At 34.8% G+C, this 21,965-nt stretch overlaps 1 long non-coding RNA gene and 1 other non-coding gene across 2 annotated transcripts; both read left to right on the top strand.

The window, feature by feature from the left end:
- The first annotated feature begins 160 nt into the window (after positions 1–160).
- On the top strand, positions 161–7,279 carry LOC131047229 (uncharacterized). The gene is made up of 2 exons (XR_009358443.1): positions 161–6,396; positions 6,502–7,279. It is a non-coding gene; the product is annotated as an uncharacterized LOC131047229 (long non-coding RNA).
- On the top strand, positions 328–432 carry LOC131047325 (small nucleolar RNA snoR99). Its single transcript, XR_009106105.1, has one exon. It is a non-coding gene; the product is annotated as a small nucleolar RNA snoR99 (small nucleolar RNA).
- Positions 7,280–21,965: the final 14,686 nt, after the last annotated feature.

The raw sequence follows: 21,965 nt of genomic DNA, 5'->3' as shown, positions 1-21,965 counted from the left end.
TATATATATATATATATATATATAGAATACAAAAAACTAGAAAATAAATCCAATTTTATATAAGATTATACCATTTATAAATATTAATTTTTTTTCTTTAAAATAGACACAAAACAAAACCACCAAAAACACATTTACAATCTAAATCAAATATAAATTATTTACCTCTGAAAAAATAAAGATAAAATCTCATCGCTATCCGATCGCTTAAAACCCTAGAAACCCTAGCCGATAAATTCTCATCTCTATCCGATCGCTTAAAACCCTAGAAGCCCTAGCCGATTCTGTGTATGAAGGGACCTGAATTTGACTCTACGGCTAGTATCAGTGCCTAGAAGATGAATGGGTTCCCGAAATGCAGGTCATCTTTCTCACTTTGCCAATTAGATCTAATTCTCCATGTCTAGCTGGCCATTCAAAGATGCAACATTTCTCGTAAGTTTTCTTTTTCAGTTTCTTTCTAAGTTACATGGGGCCGATAAGTTTGGATCTTTGGCTACTGTGAATGCCTCAGAGGCGAATACGGTTACCAAAATAAATTTAATCTTACTGGGTCTGTTGGAAAATATCCACTTCCACTGGGTTGTTTAAAGATTGAACAGTGAAGCACTTTCGTGGATTAATTAGGGTTTTTATTTTCTATGCTCTTGTGCATGTTTTATCACAACTTTCCAGCTTTTAGGTATTGTTGATTTAAAGAGTAAGGTGAGTAAAGGATTAACCGTTTTGGAGTGGAGATTAAAACGATTACTTGATGGAAAATGAGAGAACCAAAATTACTCGGTCAAAGGTTTCAGGTAGATTATGCATATTTTATTTCTCTCTGATAACTTTTGTGCTTTTTGTTTTCTTGCCGTTTCACATGTTGACAAGCCACTTACATTAGGTATTTGTGAGGATGAATCAGCTTTTATATTTTTAGCAAGTAGTAATTTGTTATCTGCTCATTTAACTGTTCAAGAATCCATTTGCATCACTACCTATCCTGAATTTTATGGCATGGTTTCAACACAGGTCACTCTAAGGTCAGGGGCTATCTTGATTACAGTCTGTTAAGGCATGCGATGCCGGTTGTGCTGGTATTGTAAATAGTTTTTTCATTTTTCAATTGATAAGCATTTTTATTTTGTCATTTGACAGATATACTTTATTTTATCACATATAACCCCGGCGGACGACGCTAGATCTTGTTAAAAACCTAGTTCACATCAGTCCCCGACCGAAAACAGAACCAACAATTAACTTTAAATACTCTAGATCTGATGACGGCTTTGACTCAGCAAATATGTTGTCTGATATGGGGATTTGGATTTGGGTTATGATTTTAGACATTTTTTAGGGCTGCTTTAGTAAGTTTCAACTTATGGAGTAATTTATCTTACTGTCTCAATAAATAAATTTGTTCACAGGTAGTGCAGCTTTTTAGGGTTATGATTGGACTCAATGGTGGGGGGTTGGGATAAAGGTATCAGGGCCATACCCTTATTGCAATATTGCCCTCGGCTGTGTGAGGGTGATCTGATTGCTACAATAAATAAATTTGCTCACAGGTATTGTGGTTTTCTTATATTATTGTTGAACTAAATGGTGGGAGGTTGGGATGAAGGTATCAAGGCCATACCCTCTTCTAAGGGACATTGATTTACCACCTTTGGTTGAGTGGCGCAAAGGTGGATTGTTGGGTTGGAATCCCAACATGATTGGTTTGTAAAAGTCAGCAGGGTGAAAGCTGTGTAAATGGTTGAAAGCGTGTGATAATGTATTGTCTGTGCAAGTTAAATTTTTTTAAATTGAAGAAATAGTACCAATGATACCAATGGTACCATCCTACCATCCTATTTGTATTTATGATTTTGGCTTATCTATGTAATTTCCATTCATTGACTAGCATGCATTATAGGGCTATCATTTAATCATTGGGAGAAAAGTTTTCCTAAATCATCTAAGGGAAGTGTCAAAAGATGAAAAACAATAGGCTAAAGTACTAGTATGTATGTTTTTTACTCTTTTAATTGCCACTATAATGTAATGTTTGTGATTAATCTCTATAAGACGAGAGAGATCATAGGTTTCCCATATTTAGATGATTAGAGTGATTACAATGAATGTTCTTAATAGGTTAGCACAATTATCAATTTATTCTAAAGTGTGTTTACTTAGCTTAGGGTAGGAAAATGAAGAAGAACACTCAGTAAATTTTGAACTTTGAAAAGCAAGGGGACAAATTCGTGACTGTAAATTTGTGAGTATAGAAATGTTCTGGTGTGGACCAACAGTCAATTTCAAGTGGAAGTAGCTAACCGATAAATGAAGGGGACGAGTATAAGAATGATAAATATACAAGTAATGCATAAAAATGTATGTGTCAAGAAATATCTTCAAAATGAACACAACTAAATAAAAACAATATGTTTACAGATCTAAGTTATAGTATTTTAATTGACCTAAGAATTTTTTTAATAACATCCTAGATTACATAATGAGTTACACAGCAACAGCAAAAACGAAACAGCCAGCGCAATCAAGACCATATTGTAAATTCTCATTCTTACCCAATCGCTTAAAACCCTAGAAACCCTGACCAATTCGATGTATTAAATCCTCACAAATACTAGCATGCATGCTTCACACGATGGATAATCTTTCGAAAACTTCTTTACGGCTAATTTCAGTACCTAAAAGATGAATGGGTTCCCGAAATGTAGGTCATCTTTCTCTCTTTGCCTCTCAGATTGAGCTCTCCATTTCTAGCTGCTCATTCAGAGATGCAACATTTCTTGTAAGTTTTCTTTTTCAATAGCTTAAGTAAGGCATAGGGGCCCGAGAAGCTTCGCTCTTTGGCTACTGTTAAGGCGAATACGGTTCCCAAAATAAATTTAATCTTACTGTGTCTGTTGGAAAGTATCTACTTCCACTGGGCTGTTTAAAGATTGAACAGTTGAACACTTTCGTGGATTTATTAGGGTTTTTGCATTCTCTGACACTTTCGTGGATTTATTAGGGTTTTTACATTCTATGCGCTTCTGCATGTTTTATCACAACTATCCTGATTTTAGGTATAGTTGATTTAAAGAATGAAAGTAAAAGATAGCCGGTGTTGGACTTTTTGTGTTCTCCCGTTTCACCTATTTAAGAACCCATTCACTTTAAGCAATAAGCATTGTTGAGGATGAATCAGCTTTTATGTTTTTAGTAAGTAGTATTTTGTTAACTGTCCATTATTCTGTTGAAGAATATATTTAAGTCGAATGCTAGTACCTATCCTGAATTTCAAGGCATGTTTCAACCCAGGTCACACTAAGGTTAGGGACTATTTATAGTAGTCTGGTGTGGGCATGCATTGCCGGGAGGGACGTTTTTTTTAATTGATATTTTTTAATTATTCATTTAACAAAAATGCATTCATTTATCATATAAAAACCGGGCAGAACACGCTGACCTTGGGGAAAACCAAGTTCATAGCAGTCCTCGACTGAGAACAGAACCAACAGTTATCTTAAACACCCTAGATCTGATAAAACGGTTTTTGTTGATTGATATGGGGATCCCCATTAGGGTTACGGAAGAATTTAACTTACTGCCACAATAATCAAATTTGTTCGGGTGTTGTGGTTTTTAAGGCTTATTGTTGAACTCAATGGTGGGAGATTGCAATAAAGTTATTAGGGCCATAACACTAGCGCCATAACCTTCTGTTAAGCGACGTTGATGTATCGCCCTCGGAGGTGTGAGGGCAAAGGTGGTTGGGTTGGAATATCAACACGATTGGTTTGTATAAGTTTATAAAAGTCAACAGGGAAGCACTGAAAGCTTCATGCAAATGTTTGAAGCAATAAGCTCAATTTCTTCTAGTTTAAATAACAGTAACAATGAGAATTCTAATGGTATCCTGCTTGCATTTATGATAATGTCTTATTAATTTTTTTGCGTTAATCAATTGTAGCTTTTCGTACTATGTTTGCACGATCAAAAATTTCTTGGAAGAACTGAAAATTCTGAGGGGCTTTGTAAAATTCTGAAAATTTGTTACCTTGGAGTTATTGCCCTTACGTAATCATATGTGCAAATTTTGCACTCGATGCATTCTGTTCGGTCTTCTATTGAGATGTTTTTCATTTCTTCAAATTCAAATGTAAATGCCATCTTATTTTGTTGGCCTGTAAAGGTGTTCGAAGCTTATGTTTTTTTCTCCAAAGGGGACAGCTATATAAAATATAGGGAAAATTTAAAATATATAGGAAAATTCTAAATGTTCGTATGAAAACATGGATAAAGCATGCATATATACATTATATTCATACAAAAACATGGATATAGCATGTGTATGACACTATGAAAACATTTTAGAATGTAAATTCTGAACATACAACATTGTCAATACTCTTATGCATTCATAATTCAGAATTTCAATTCATTCATATTGTCAATATGCATATCATAATAGATATTAAAGAAATAACATACAAAATGTCAAAATGTCTGAAAGCTACACCGCTGCCATATAGTTAGCGGAGTTTAATTTGGGCAACAAAAAAAGTGGTCAGTGTTATAAAAATTGCAATATATTGCCTCGAACCTTTTGGCCTGTTGGAAGCGTAATCGATTTCTAGTGGGTGATATAAGCTGTATCTGTTTTGTGTAACTATGCACTTATTCATCTATTCCTTTAGAATGAAGATGGGTTCTTTTTGATCAAATGTAAACATGTCCAAGAAAAGTGTGGTGTAACGTAACCATTACAATTTCTTATCATATGTTGGCACCAACTCTTTTGGCCGTTTTTGGAAGAAGCATGATACCTCGTTCAAGGGTTCTCTCAATGGGTAATTCAAGATGAGTTTGTTATTGGAAGATTTTACTTTTAAGGTTGTGGCCAGTTGGGTTTCCTAGGGAAAATTAGGAAAATATCATGTTCCTAGCAAAGCCTATTAGCATTATCTTGGTGCTGCTTATTAATAGTCTGGAGTTATGATAGGCCACCCTTCCCAAAATTGCTTCTCCTCAAGCAATTGCTCTTGGAGTTAACAGGATCTCAACTCAACCTGTAGATTTGTAATTTTCAGTCATTGATCATGTTTAGGTAAGTAATACAATAACATTCTTTTAGTTAATGTGAAATGAGAATGTAACGGCCTAATTTAGAAACTGGCATGGAAAAGTCAAAGATCAATTATTTATTAATAAGATGGGTTTCTTACTGCAAGATAGATGCATCATATCCATAGCAGAAAGGTTTTGTGTTGGATTGGCATATCATAGACAAATAGTTCAATACTACCATCTATGAGAGATGAGAAAAACATCAAATAATTTTTATTGAAAGAATTGTCTTAATTAATATGCGAGATGTATCTATAATGACATCGAAATGTCGGAAAACAAAAATTCAATTTTGAAACAATTTGACACTCAAATAAAGGGTAATTGCATGATATATGCCATCTTTTGGTTTTTGTGGTGTTATTTAATTACTCCAAATAAAGTAGAACATCAAAATGTCCGTAAACAAAAATTCAATGCAAATGAATGGGTAGATGCATGAAATATGCCATCTTTTGGTTTTTGTGGAGGTTATTACTTTACTCCAAATAAAGTTGTGGTGTTATTTAATTACTTCAAATAAAGTAGAACATCAAAACATCTGTAAACAACAATTTAATGCAAATGATGGGTAAATGCATGAAATATGCCATCTTCTGGTTTTTGTGGAGGTGTTATTACTTTACTCCAAATAAAGTAGAACCCTCACCACGTGTCTCCACTATAGGAAACCGTTACATTCAAATGATAGTGGAAGAGTACCATAATATTTAAAAGAGAACAATCAATAAAATTATTATTCATATTTTTGAAACTCTTGTATATTAGTAATATAGTTGCAATCGGTCAGATTCCCTTCTATTATATCTGCATAATTTATCTATAATTTTAAAATATAGATATACTAGTTATATAGCACCACAAGTAATGAGCTACTGGGGAATGATTTTATTGAAAAAGTAGATGTAGTCGATATATTTTAGTTTTTGTTGCAACCTTGTCATGGATAAAGGCTGGTCGTTATATGTTAGTGGTAGCGCATTGGCCAAAGCCATGTATTACCAAGAAGCCCTCCTAAATGCTACTAGACAACTATATTTTATTGCTTCAGTTTGGCCATATCGCAAGCCTTCATTGGTCTGCATTCCGGCTTAAAATATAGGATATAACATCCTTTCAGTGAATCTGCTTTGCTCTGCATTATGTGAGGTGCTGTATGCAATGCCTATCAAATAGGACGCTCTTGAATTGATTCTATTTTGTTATGTACTTTGATTGGTGGAGCATCAGTTGGACATCCTACTACAATGGGGTGGAGCATTAGATGGACGTCTGGCAGGCGAAAGTTGTAGACAGGTGCGCTTTTCAGCATTTCTGTATATTACCCCTTTTAATTACAATATTTTCAATAATAGATAAAAATGTCGCAGTAGCTGAATAATATTTGTTATTAACTGGTAGAGAATTCATCGCGGAAGGGTTCATGTATGTCTATATTGAAGTTATTCAAAGGCCTATTGCTGGTCAATCAAAGGCTGACCTTTTCCTTATTGTGTGGTGAGAGGCATACCCAGGATAAGCTGCACATTCAATTATTCACTAGATCTTTACATTATGAAGTTTTGTGAAATAAACTCAGATATATAGATTCCGCCCTTGATATATTTAAGTGACAATCTCTAAAAGGAGAGGTGCTGTGCTCTACGATTCCTTTATTTAATAAAGTATTTAATGTGCTTTGTCATTGTCTACTATGGAGGTTTATTCAGTAAGGACATGTCAAGGTGGCATGGAACAAGGTGTAATTCGATGTTGTGGTGATTAGAAAAAATAGCATCATAGCAAAATTGCATTGTATTTGGTTTCTGCTTCGATTATTTGTTTAGTGATAATTGGTGCCATACTGATGGTGAGTATGTATCCTGGGAACACTTTAAAGTGGTTGAAAGATAACCTTCCTGAAGATGTGTGATAAGTTGATGTGTATCTTATTCACCTTCATTGTTTGCACAACAATGGTGACAATGAACGCAATGGGAGTTAATTTGTCCAATCCAAAAAATGCAGTGTTGTTTGCAACAGATGGGTAAATAATCAGCATTAGATCTGATCTGTGGTTATGATGGGTAATCCATTTTAGCTTATCAACGTTAATCTATAAAAACTAGAATTTGATTGATCGATTCGGATTGTTGCTGTTTATTAATGATTCTATTTGAAATTTGAAATTTATGTTTTATATTGTGATATCACTGTGAGCATAAAAAATCACATTATTGATTTCTGAAGTTATGTTTACACTATGGACTGAAAATCATATATCTACAATTTTAAAATTATTTTTGACATTATAATATCATAAATATTGAAATATGTATGATTGTAAATTTTGCAATGCTCCTAGACTCAAGTCCTAGCGAATATTTCTCTCTTGCTGTCTCATTCTTAGGGATCACACACCCTCTTTTCTTATAGTAGGTTTTCGTTTTTTTGCAATATTTTGTCTTTTGTGATGGTCTGGGTTTATTCAGCCTTCTCCTTGAAGATGTTTGTTTGCCTTTTGAGTTCAATAATGGTGTTGAGTCTCTATAGGTTCTTGTGTATTCTCTTTGGTTCTCTACTTTGTTGGATATAAGTTTGGCACTCTTAGTGTGGGTTGTTGGTGGTCCTATGTAGCCGTTGCTGGTTTATGGTCTTGCACAATCCTCCCTTGTGTTGGTTTGTTGAAAACTTGTGGATAGGATGGAATAGAAAATGAAGACTCATCTTTTATGAGGTATTTACAATTTGTGGCCTTCTCTACTCAAACCTTCACAAATGGGTTTTTGGATTAGTGGAAGATTTTCATTGATGGTAAGCTATTCTCGCGTCGGTGAGTTGGGAGCCCCAAATTTCCGAGACCTGGTAATCTTTAAAGTGTCGGGTGTGTCGAGAAGATAAATACAAATCTGTTTGAAGGTTGAGCTGTTAAGGACCAATGAGTAGACCAGACCAAGGGGGTTTCCCTTAGACGTGTTGATCATGTGCTGACAATGTGTTAATTGATAAATTGATTGTAGGTCTCTTTACCGCAAATTATATCTTTCGCGCGATGTATCTCGTGTTAGTTGAGCAATGTAACGGTAAGCATCTAATTAATAGAAGTTATGTATGTTTAAACATGGTATGAAACATATTAAACTAATGGAACTGAAGGATATTTAAAATGTGATTGATTCGAGTGTGTTGAGGACAGAGAGAAAAACAAAACAAGAGACAGATTAATGCTTATATCCAATTGAGCAACAGCCTTTGGATTTATGTAGAGCATGCAACTAGAACCAAGATGATACCCGAAAAAGAAAAACCATTTGCCATGCCTAAGCGATGGATAGTTAAGTTCAAATTAAACATTTAGACTAGTAATGGATTGTTGAATATTAAGTAAATTTGCTTCTTAATTTTTGAGCATATGTATACACTTATTATATTGAAAAAATACCATGCAATATCATTGTAGGATTTCACACAAATTTATTGGACGAGAAACTAAACACAGAAAAGAACTAAATATGATGATTAAAATATAATTAAATATTTTAAAGCAAAAAGCAAAATGACCATTAATAAAAGAAATAAATATAAATGTTTAAAATATAATTAAATATTTAAATATCTTCTTTTAATGGTCATTCTACTGATTACAAACGGTGGTGGTGAAATCTGAAACTAAAATGACATCATTTTTTGTGGAAAAAAATGGTGAAAAGCCTAAATAGGAACAAAAAACCTTGAAGCGATTTTTAAAGAACAAATTGAACAAAGCCATGAAATGTCGTGTGACAACCCTAAACATCATGTGACAAAACACTAGACATCATGGTAAAATTAGACATTACATGGCAAAACACAAACAGTATTTTTTGTGGAGGAAAATTAGAAAACCCATCTAATGACAATAAAAAATATAGAAGATTTTTATAAAATTTCTTGATATGCCCAGGTCCACCACAATAGTGAGAAGTCCTTTGTGAACCCTTCCTCTAGTGATATGTGAAGTCCTTTGTCTTAGACTTTTTCAATGGCCGATGGCGTTCAACCAATTATGGATCTCCTTGATTTTCGTATCTTTTCATCCATCATGATAGAAAACAACATATTCTTTACAAAGAAAGCTCAACTCTTGTCGAAAGTCATGAAGATCCTTCAAGAGATGCCAAATCTTTTTAGCTGTTTCACTTGAAGGCATTTGAGGGAGTTGATCATCTGTGACAAATAACTTGATGAGCATGACAACCACTCAAGTGTGTTCATCAAATTTATCCTTGTGTGCACTTGATGTTGTAGGATGAGTAACCTTTCTGAAAACAATCTGATCAAGGCAATAACATTCAAATATCATTAAACATGTGTTGTAATTGTAGTTGTTGAATTTTTGATTGATTTTCAACATGATATTGGTCAAAGATGCCATCGTGGAAATCGAGGTTGAATGAGGTCAACCTTGTGAAAGCACAAAAAATAAAACAAGAATCTAATTAAAAATCAGAATAGAATCAACTAAGTCACAGTTCAAGTAATCAGATTACGTTTTTGCAAATCAAAAGTTTATTTGTTTTTTTATTTTTTTTGAAAAAAAAGCAAAAAAACTAAAATAATATGCAAAAAAAATCAGATTTTTTTTAAAAAAATTAGAAACCCTAGTTGGTGCATTGAAAATCACGGAAAACTCGACCAAAACCCTAGCCACAATAGAAATCTCTGTTGCAAACCAAAATCCGAAAAATATGAAGCCTGTTGTAAAAATTATGATGCTTTCCAAACCCACTGTTGTGAAAAACAACTCAAAAAAACCAACTATGACAAAATCACGTGAGATATATTTGAAAATCGTGAAAAATCACGTCCAAGTTCAAAAAATTGCATAAATATGTGTTGGAAAAAAAAGCACGTGCAAAAAAAATGAAAATCTCAAATCACGCCCTAGCCGAAAAAATGCTAATGTCTCAGAAAAATAGATCCCGATTTTAAACAAAATATAAAACCCTAAAAATCTCAAGACCTACAAAAAAATCACCTAGCAAAATTTTTTACTAAAAAAATCTTTTCAAAATTTTTAGAAACTTTTATTTTCATGCTCTCATACCATGAAAATTAATTGAATCAATAAACAATATAAAAGAATTACAAGACGACATTCTAAAAAGAACAAATTGTTAATCTAAAGCTTCAACATGAAACTATAACAACGCTAAAAGCTAAAATCTAAAAAGCAAACTATGTGTTCTTATAAAATAAGCAATAGTTTCACTTAACGAACTAAAAAGCAAAAAGCTAAATGACTATTATTAAAAGAACTAAATATAAGTGATTAAAATATTATTGAATACTCTATTCTATCACTACTCAATTAAGCAATGGGTGCATAAGTCTCAATTAAGCAATGGGTGCATAAGTCTACAGATTTTGGAGACATCTAGATTGTTGTAAATTTATGATACCTCTATCCAAAATAGGAATCCAAACTCCACGATTTCTTGCGAATACTCTTCTTTTTTTGGCTTTGCTACTACTATAATTTTTTTGTTCATTTTTTTATAATGTTTATTTTATCTTGTATCAATTTGTTCCTTGTTAGAAGGAACTAGGGCACAAGAATAATTGGGACATGCTAGCCTTTGTTGCGACCATTCACATGAAAACATTTGGGTCGATCAATTCTTATTTGGTTGAACAATGAAGAATGATAGGATGTCCCTACGATTTGATCATGTTTGGTAATTATATTAATGAAGATTGAGTGTACTTGCAAGATGAAAATGCTTGCAAAATTTGTGATTTGAGGGATGAAAATAACAAGATTGGTCTCAACAAATATTAAAGGTATATGGGTGTCATTTTTATCCTTTATAATTCCTAACAAGATAATAAATATCATTTGCAACCTCGAGGAATCACAATTTGGTTGGTGGAGGAATAGTTGGACATTAATGGCAATTTTGTATTGTGAATGCTTGTGAATAGAACACGTGCGGTATGGAGAAATTGTAATGCTCCCTATTAAAGAATTCACTCAATTTGCCTTGGAATTCCCAAATGGGATTTAGATTATGCTTGGGGATGTGAATTGTTAACTTAATACCTTGATTTAGAGCCTGCAACTAGGTTAGTTATCAAAAGCTAATAAGCATATAATTTAACAATGTTACAAATAGAATTCTAATCACTATTATAATATTTAGAATGTACATATAGGATTCCTTTAAGGTTCTACCCAAACAACACATCGTCATTATGGAGCACCACTTGAGAGATGATACAAGGTGCCTCAAGCCATTCTATCCAACCTGAGAATACGGAATGACAACCATCATTTGGCCTCCCAACCACACCTTACCAAAATGGCTTCCTAGCTACTTGCATTCCTCATATGCACCATCTTCCTTCCAAAATGGGATGGTCAATTGAATAAGAACTTTAAGAGAATCATTATATCTATTCTATTATGCATTGGCAAATCTAGCAAGAATAACAATATATATTCTATTTCCTATCAAATAAAAGACAAATATCAATTCAATCAATTAAAATGCCATGCATTAAACTTCATACCAAAATATTGACGATTATGCCAACTGCTGTCTAATTTATTAACAGTGAGACTGCATATCTCTTGTTTGATCACTGCTTATTCTCTCTTTTTCTATGATGATCCCCTTTTCTCCAAATGACGACCTGCCTTATATGCCCTTAAGAGGAGACGTAGGATCATAACCCTTACTAAGAATACCCTCTTCATAAAGAGGTGTCCCTTCTAAATTGTTGTCCCTTCATAAATCGTGGCTTTTTGTGATTCAGGCTTGCTTATGATTTGAACTTAAAAGATAACTATCTTATTTTCAACAAATTGCCAACCATGCGAAGAAGAGGGAGATCTTATTCTATAAACATTATATTCATTGGCAGATTACTTTGGTGTCATGATCATCCTTGTTTAGTATGGGCTCCAGTGAGGATACGCAGGTTCTTTAGGGACTAAATTATTGCTGGTATGCTACTTGTGCTTAATGATAATTGTTTCTTTATTGTTACTCTAATTGCAGCATCATGAAATCATTGACTAAGTCGATATTTAGTATATTAATGTTTATTGTTGCCTGGTAAATCGCTGATCTTGTGTTCTTTTATTTGTCCCATTCTGTTTTATTCTTACTTGGAGATGGTATGAGAATTATATTAGTGCTTCTTACTTTGAGATTATAAGAACTGTTGTCTTACTAGTAAGACAACTTTTGTGATCGATATCAATCAATTTATGGATTCATTTATTGTATTATTTCTTTAGGTTGTGGGCATGAGAGTGTTTATGGCAGGGACATGACAAAAGCTGCGTGATGCAATAGGAAATTGTCTCGTGGAAGCTGACTAGAAAGATGGTGGGCCATAAAAAATCTTTTCAATTGTTGTTGATCTTAAACAAATGACAAGGTAAATAATTTTATGGAGCACAAAATAAAAAAGGGTCAAGACACACAAAAAAAATAAAAATAAAAAATTGAGGTGTCAATACACTTCATACATGGGGTGCTTCATGTTTACTCAAATTTAGGTGAACATAGATGTTTCTATGGCTTTTCACATAGATATTGTTATGATGGTGAGTGATAGGCTATGACCACGAGCTCTCCCCTTCCAATGCAAATGATATTTTTTCATTGGAACTTGGCCTTTGAAGTAATGCACAAGGGGGTTGCTATGTGGTGAAGTAATGCTTTCAAAGATCATTTGACTATTCACACCTTTTATACTTGGGCTACTAGTTCATCTCAAGATGACAAGTCTTTTTAAGATGTTGGGTCTTTTCTTCGCATTCTTTGTGGTGAGTTAGGTTCCCAAGGGGGTTTCTCATACACTTCCTGGGGTTGGAGATTTTTTCTCCTACTACTTCTTTAGCTCCCATTAGTGAGTCCCACCCCCTATTAGTTTCCGCTATTCAATATCATGTTTCATTGAGTTTGGCATTCTAGCTTGTTTTTGTTGATTGATTGATTTACTACTCTAGATCATTGCTACCTATTTTTGATGTGTCCATGGATGGGAACTTTGAGGAGGATTCCACCCCCCTTGCCCCTTCTCCTAGGTTAGAGGACTTAGTTGACAAAAACCCTTGGGCAATTGTTTAAAGATGGAAGAAAGGTCTTCCAAAATTTCTTTCTTAGTTGCGGCTGCGAGATTGAATAGTTAAGGGTTTGGCATTGTTTATGTTAGATTTTTGGTTACTCTTTTGTTCTTGCAACTTATTTACTATTCTTTTGTTTCTTATTTGGCAATTTTGCTACCATTGTCTTTTCATCCCTTGTAGAATTGTTGTGCAAGTTCTAAGTTGATCAATGTGGTCTACAAGGTTTTTGGACCTTTCAAGACTTTTTTCTTTTTTTTTTTTATTACATATGTTGGATGTCTATTTAAGCATGATGCTATTCCTTATATATTTTTATATCATAAATCCAACAAGAACAAGGTGAATTTTTTTCAGAACAATCACAATGCTTTACAATCCAAACTTTTGTGGAAATTAGGACAAAAATATTTTTCATTAGATAGCAAAATATTATTTTTTCATATATGAGGTTGTTTTGATTTTGTAGCTTCCTTTTACATTCTTCTTCTTGTAGTAGGGTTTACATGAGATCACATATGCCATCATATTTGAGATGAGGCTGATGTTGTTCAAAGTATTGACCTTGGATTTGATCAACCTCTACACTTTTTTATTCAAATGTTCTTTTATTGAATATAGGGAGAGGAAACATGTACACCAATAGATTAAAGTATAAAGATCTATTATCTCTACATAATTCAATAACAACATGCTACTGTAATCTAATTCAAATTACACCTCCCCAAACAGTATTAGCCACCTAAAGCTAATTATGATATAATTCAGATCAAAACTCTCCAAATGGAGGCTTAGTCTTTGTTGGCCATGCTTTATAGTTTGTTTTTCATCAAAGTCAATGCTCTTTGCGTCTCCTTCGAGCTTTCTTAGGGAATCATTTTGTTCAATTATTTAAATAAAATTTAAGTTTCAAAAAGAAAAAGTTTTCTTCTTTGTCATCTAGCAAAGAAGGATGAAAAGGTATGTTCTAAAAAATAAATGGACTATTGAACTTTAGTTTGAGGCTACCCTGAGTTGTTTTATATTGGAAGATGAATTTGTGCAAGCTTGGGCAGTCTTTTCTCCAACATAGTATTATTGTCCTCTAATTCCACCTTTGTGCAACTCTTAATGAGATCTACTTTAACTATTATTTCAATAAATGCCTACCTCTAGCTCAAGGCATTTGAAATATTATTGGTTTTACTTTCACAATCCTTCAACCCAAAAGAATATCCATGCAAAAATATTCTATAGACCGTATGCCTTTTCGTGAGTTTTACTTCTCTTAATAAAGTTTAATGTTTGGTGGTTGGTGTACAACACAAACTCCTTTGGCAACAAGTAGTGCCTCTACTTGTACAAATCTTGCACTATGGCACAAACTTCTATATTTGGGTCTTGAATTAAAAAGTGAATTGAATTGTAACTTTGAACAAACTACATGTGAGAGCATACTGAGGAAGTGTGAGGAGTCTATTATTGAAGGAAAGAATAATTTTGTTGGGCAACAACATTGATGATTTTGTTGTAGAAGTTATCATTAGTCAATTGCTTCTATTGGATGCTAAAAGACTAAATATGTACTTTAAGATTTCATTAGTTATGTTGGTGGCTTATATAGTTCAGCTATAGCCATCTTTGGTGTAATTCATTCATATAGGGAAGACATTTTCACTTTGGATTTAGGAATATGTAGATCAATTGCTTCCATAGTCTTAGCAATAGGAACTAGGGGAGACTAAATTGACACGCCTAAGATTATTTTGCATCAATGAATGGGTGTAATAAGTGGGGAAGTGTCTAATGATGAGGACGAGGAACCCCTATATGATACTTTTGTTTTTGATAATAAAAGCAACAAAACAAGGTTGTCGATCTTGTTTACAAACAACCCATACGTAACATAAAAGAAAAGGCAACAAAACAAGGGTGCTAACCTTATACAAATTTAGTTCAAAATAGGTCATTAAAAACAAGTCAAAAGACCACTGTTAAAATGCCAAACAAACCATCAACAATACCATTTCAAAAAGCTAGGATCCCAACTCAAGAGGGAATAATTCACAACTTGACTTGGATGAGTTTGGGGAGGGGGGAGAATTACTTTTTCACAGGTATGACAAAAAATAGTCCAGTAAATACTAATATTAGGAACATCATTGCAAGTGGGATCAAGGGGGGAAATCCCCTCGAAGTGTCTATCAACATCTCGAATAGACTGTTGTTGCATAACAACCCCTGGAGCAGGCTGTTACTGTAGAATAACACCTAGAGTAGACTATTGCTGCATAATAGGAGCAACAAGAAATCTCAAGGCCAGAGGGGGCAACACTAGTAGGAGTAGGATTTAGGGGGTAGTGGAGGCCACAATAGTAGTAAGAGGCACAACCTCATCTCAGGAGGAGTCATCATTAGTATGTGAAGAGTCATCAAAATTGGAAGCATCGATTTAGTAAAATGATCAATATTTGCATCTTTCCACCAAGTTGTAGTACCTTTATGGCGTGAGAGAACAATTTGTAGCTAAGTGACCAAATGAGAAACATCAATGAGAGCGAAAGGGGAAGCCCTGATAATCCAATGATTGTCCATGGCCTATCCACAACCATAAAAACCCCATCCCCAAGGAGAGGCATATAGATGTCAATGTCGATTAAAATTTGAGCAAAAGTAGAATGACCTATGAAGGATGTGGTATCGTCCACCTTCAAGAAGCATCCGATAAAGTGTCAATGGCTCATAACAAGAATGATCCCAAAAATATAGAGGAAGACTAGGAAGACAAACCCACACTAGATGGCATTGAGTAGTTCAGTAAGAGGGTTAAAAGAAGCTATCTAGGGTTTGAACAGAAGAGAGTTAACTCCTCAAGCCCAAAAATTTCTCAACACTAAGTCACGATCATCAAAGGAAGCAAATGAAGAAATAAAAAAACCCTTAGCACAAGGGTAAAGCTCAATGATACCACCAACCAAAGGCTTCTGAGAATCACTCACTTAATGATGTAGATCAGGGAGGGAAGGCCAAAACCTAGAAAACATCTTGGCCACATACCACAACAGTGGAGGTCTTGGAACAAGGAAGAAGATGAGATTTATCCTTGGGAGGAAGAGCACAATGAATTTGACAACACGAGCAAATCTTCACAAACCCTGGGGGCTCCCAACACTTGCACAAACCTTGGCTAGACCACCATCAAGAACAACTCCAAACCCACCCATAACACCAACTTGAGAGGTGAGAAAACCCACACAAGCACCCACAGGCGTAGGAGAAGGGGCACACACTCCATCAACTAAGAGATATGTGACTTGAGTAGTGTGAGAAACCCCCTTAGAAGAGCGCACAAGTTGAGGGGAAAGAGGGGCGAATCCCACCTTTGGAAAATTCCCACCAACCTAAGAAATCCCAAGCCCAGGGTCATTAAGAGTAGTTGACCCATGAATTTAAGGCAACCTCTAGTGCCTCTAGCCTCAAAATGTGAAGCCTTGTCGATTAGAATTTGAGCAAAAGTAGAATGACCCATGAAGGTTGTGAGCACATAGAAGTTAAAATTGTGTTTAGAGTCTATGGGCTTCTCATCCCCTAGCAATTAAAACATGACGTTGGTACCCCTCCCATTACTCTTGCGAGGTGGTTGATACGTGGGAGAATGTTAGAAAAATGATTTCTTAACTTTTTTACCAAGCATAAATGGCTCTATTTTATGCACATGAAAATAAAAAGTTAAAATACATGTGCACTCCATATCAATGTCATGTTTCAACAATGAATGTATGTATGTGTTTGTGTAATTAATTAATTTATGATTTATCTAAGTTAACAATGAATTATAATTTATTACTTTATATTTAAAAAATGAATTGGGTAATTTTTTTAAAGTTACAAAATATTTAGACTATACACATGAAATCTAATAAATTATTAGTTTACATCATTCACAATTTTTTTACAATTTTCTTGGAGCATTCCATTTATGCTAAAAATTGAGGCAAACTATTGTAGGATCACCCATGAATACTTTACACTTATGCTAAAAATTGAGGCAAACTATTGTAGGATCACCCATGACAACTTTGCACCGACTGATGTGGTTTTCTTAGCCATTCAATCTAATCCTTTAAACATAAATCTATCTATTGTTGATGTAAATTCTTTAATTATATAAAATAGTATAATAAATACACAAATTGTACAACATATTTAAATATTTAATTAAAAAAATTGTTCCCACTAATAATGAAAACTATACTTTTAGATAGATGTATTTAAGATATCCATGGTATTTTTTTCTTTTATTTTTCTCAAACATATTTAATATTAACTAAATTTTGTGATTTCAAGATATAAAATATTTAAAATTGAAAAATATAAACTTAAATTTTATTTTTTATACATACAAAATATTTAAGTTGAAAAATAAAAAATTTATAATTGCTACTGATAATATCCAAATTCAAAATTTAGATTCCAATATTTTTTCTTAAATTTTTATCTTTGATTTCTTTTTTTTTAATTGAAATTTTATGGTGTCTTATAATTTTTTAAAATATTATGAATATAGAAGAATTATCCAATTATACATATGCATCAATTATATATATGTATGTATAAAAATAAATTATGATATTATTTTCATATATAAACTATTTAATTAGTTTGTTTAGTTTTTTAATACTCATAACATTAAACCTAGATCTAATAATAAAAATTACTTCAAACATATAACTCTTCATCATTTCATATATTGTGAAAGCACAACATATATAATAATAATAATATTCTTGGTGTGTTTTTCTTCGATGGAGGGCCAGTTCAAAAAGTGTAGCCACATGGAGTTACATTGTAATCCACTATACGCATTTTTTGAATGGCGAGTTCAATTTCGCAAGTGTTCTTAACTTTTATAAAAGTACGTGGGATCATCATAACTTTGGTATATTGGTTGGATTATATATTGGTTTTCTTTCTCATTTAATTGATATAAATTACTTTCCAAAAGAAAGTAAAGTAGCGGATTCCGATCATGGTCTATCATGTCAAAGACTATATCTATTTCTTATTTTGTCATCTTTTAAATTTCTAGATATGTTTTGATTGTGTGTTTTATTTTTGTCAAGTGAATCTTTACATCTTAGGCTACAAAACATGAAGGGAGTAGATATAGCTGATAGAAAATTAAAATATTATTTTATTTTTTTCAAAAATATTAATAATGGCATTTATGTTAAGAGTTACAAGAGAATGGTAAATATGTATCACTTAAAGAGGGTGCAAGATGATAGTTTATAAATAATTTTTTTATGAACTTTATTAGTCTTTTCATGGAGTGTTCATCATTGTAATCTTGGTCAATCTAGTCATTATGATATAATCTATGACATGTAAGACTATATAAGGTTGGTAAGTGTAGTTAGTTAATATTTAGGGCGTTTGATCATATGGAGTGAGTTGTAAGAATACTCGTGATGGAGGTACATGCTTAGATTCGGGTGAGGGACATTTTCCATTAGTACAAGATAACATTCGACAACCCCCCAAATATAGAAAGAAATGGTCTAAACAATCTGACCTTTGGGGTGTGATATTTTTCCCATAAACGAGTTTTTTCCACTTATATAATTATGTTTTGGTAAGTGACATATTTATGTTTATTTTTGTTTAAGCAAAAAAAAATTGGATTACCCTCATCGCAAGATTAATGTGAGAAGTTCTTTTCCTACCTTAGCTTCCTTACATAATACTTATTTATAATTGTAGGATTTTGCCAAGATCAAGGGCACAATGAAAAGCATAAAAGAGAGACAATAGAATGACAAGAACAAACTATAGTCTCATCAATATGCAAATGATCAACTGGATTAACCAATACAATGAATATAGGCTTGCTTATATAGGCAAGGCCATATGGGTGTGCTCATATGGATGTATGAGCACACAAATATGACATGTGGTTCAATGAGAAACAAGGGTAGGTAAGAAATACTAGGGGTAGGTAGGAGAAATAATATAATATTCCACAAGAGGTGGATGACCCACCGAATGTGGAGTGTAACAGCAAAATAAGACCACAAAAGGTGGAATTTCTCCTACAAGCTCTATCCCTATGTGCACACTTCCCTAAGTGTTTCAAATCCAAACTACGAAAAGATGCATTATCCTAAGTTAACTTAAGTAAGTGTAATAATATCCAAAATGAATATTTATTTACACCAAAACCCCCCCTTAAGTGCAACTTAGGGGAATGAAGACTCAAGTCAACAATGCAAGATGGGTCTCGACTACTAGGCCATGATAGGTACCCATGTACAATATGCAAATGCAAGCAAAACTATGCAATGCAATCTCTCACAAACGGAGAAAGGGAGAAAATCGAGTGGGAAAAAACTCCCCCCCAAAAGAGAGATGAATGTACAAAAGACTCTCAAAGAAGAAGGACAAAACCTCAAAGAGGAAAAAGTCCCCCCCATAAGAGAGGAAGGAGAAGTCAGCTGACCCCCCCTAATGACACATCCCGCAACTGTTGGAACTTACTTTCGGTGAAAGGTTTGGTGAATATGTCAGCAACCTGCTCCGCTGTAGGACAATACTGCAAATCAATGACCTGCTCCTGGATGAGCTCTCGGATATAGTGCATATGAATCTCGATGTGTTTGGTCCGCTGGTGCTGGACCGGGTTCTTCAAGATTGCAATAGCACTCTGATTGTCGCAATGTAGAACTGTCGGCCATGGAGTGGTGAAACCAAACTCTGTGAGAATCCGCTGGAGCCAAATGGTCTTAGTCACTGCGTTAACAGCGCCTCGATACTCAGCCTCAATCGAAGAGAGAGCAATAGCATGTTGCTTCTTGCTCTGCCAACAAATGGGGCCCGAACCAAGGTGAAAACTGTAACCAGAAGTAGACTTTCGATCATCAAGATTGCTAGCCCAATCGGAGTCTGTGTAACCAACCAAGTGAAGTCCAGTGCCTGTTGCATAGTGAATCCCATAGTGATGTGTACCCTGGATGTAATGAAGGATGCGTTTGGCAGCTTTCCAATGAAGCTCATGTGGTTCCTGCATGAAGCGGGAAACCATGCCAACTGCAAATGAAATATCAAGGCGTGTATGGGTCAAGTAGATGAGACTACCCACAAGATGACGATACAAAGTGGCATCAACTGGTGGAGAAGAACAATGAACCTCAAGCTTGACTGCTGAAAGAAAGGGAGTCGGGGCAGGCTTACAATTAGCCATATGAAAGCGTGCAAGTAGATAAAGAGCATACTTGGGCTGCGATAGTGTAATCCCGGAAGGTGACTGTGAAATCTCTATCCCAAGAAAGTAGTGCAAAAGACCCAAGTCAGTCATAGCAAATCTGTCATGCAAAACATATTTGACCCTGCTAATGATAGATGAAGTACTCCCTGTAATGATCAAGTCATCAACATAGAGCACAAGTATCAAGTGAGAGTCATCCTGTCGCAAAATATAGACATTCGGATCAGAATGACACCTGGTGAACCTTGTGGAGAGAAGAAAGGAATCCATCTTGGCGTACCAAGCCTTGGGGGCTTGCTTAAGGCCATAGAGAGATTTCCTTAGTCGGCAAAACAAGGAAGTATCCTAGATGAAACCCTGTGGCTGCTCCATATAAATCTCCTCATCAAGATCACCATGAAGAAAAACACTCTTCACATCCATCTGATGTACAGCCCAACCATGAGCTGCAGCAATAGCAAGTGTCAAACGAATGGAGTTCATCTTGGCTACGGGTGCAAAGGTCTCAGTATAGTCAACACCTGCAACCTGAGAGAAACCTTTTGCAACAAGCCGAGCCTTATACTTATCCACACTACCATCCGCTGCAAACTTGGTCCGATAGATCCACTTACATCGAACCATCTTTCTCCCCTTAGGGAGATGGACTAAATCCCATGTATTGTTCCTCATCAAGGAACTATACTCTTCCTCCATAGCTTGGTCCCACTCAGGAACCCTTGATGCTTCCCTAAATGTCTGTGGATCAGAAGCGGTAGCAATGAATGCATGTGGAAGATCCTGATGTTGTGATTGAGTTCTCCGTGTATCTGAAGGATCCCCAACAAGAGAACTCGCAGACTCAAGTGTTTGTCAAGCTCAACGAGGTCTAGGTGGAGGTGGAGAACGAGGCTCTTCAACTGCAAGTGGACCTTGCGGAGGTGTAACCCCGCGAGTCGGAGTTGAAGGAGTCTCATCATCTGAATCACTAACATCACTATCCACAATGGAGGAAGGTGGAGGAGGTAGAGAGGCTAAGGTAGGAGAGCTTTCCTCAAAGTGAACACTCCTCTCAATGAACACCTCATGTGTCTCTGGATCCATCAATCTATATGCCTTAACACCCTCAGGATATCCAACAAATATGCAAGGTCGACTCTGTGGTTCCGATGCCTTGCATTTTTGCGGAGGTATGCGAGCCCATGCTGGACACCCAAAGACTCTGAAATGTCTCACAATCGGTTTCCTACCAGCCCAAGCCTCAAAAGGAGTAATACCTTGCAAAGCTTTGTGAGGAACCCGATTCTGGATGTGTGTGGCACAACTGATAGCCTCTGCCCAAAAGGCGGGATCAAGAGAATGTGCATGTATCATACAACTAGCCATTTCTTTGAGAGTTCTATTCTTGCATTCTGCAACTCCGTTCTGCTATGGAGTGTATGCGACAGAATGCTGAAGATCAATCCCCTCAAATGTACAAAAATCCTCAAGTCTTTTGTTCACATATTCTCTTCCATTATTGGTGCGAAGAATCTTGACCACTGT

The sequence above is a fragment of the Cryptomeria japonica genome, chromosome 7 (genome assembly GCF_030272615.1).
Source record: "Cryptomeria japonica chromosome 7, Sugi_1.0, whole genome shotgun sequence".
Lineage (NCBI taxonomy): Eukaryota > Viridiplantae > Streptophyta > Pinopsida > Cupressales > Cupressaceae > Cryptomeria > Cryptomeria japonica.
The sequence above is the reverse complement of the archived record's forward strand: the minus strand, read 5'-3'. Positions and strand labels throughout refer to the sequence as shown.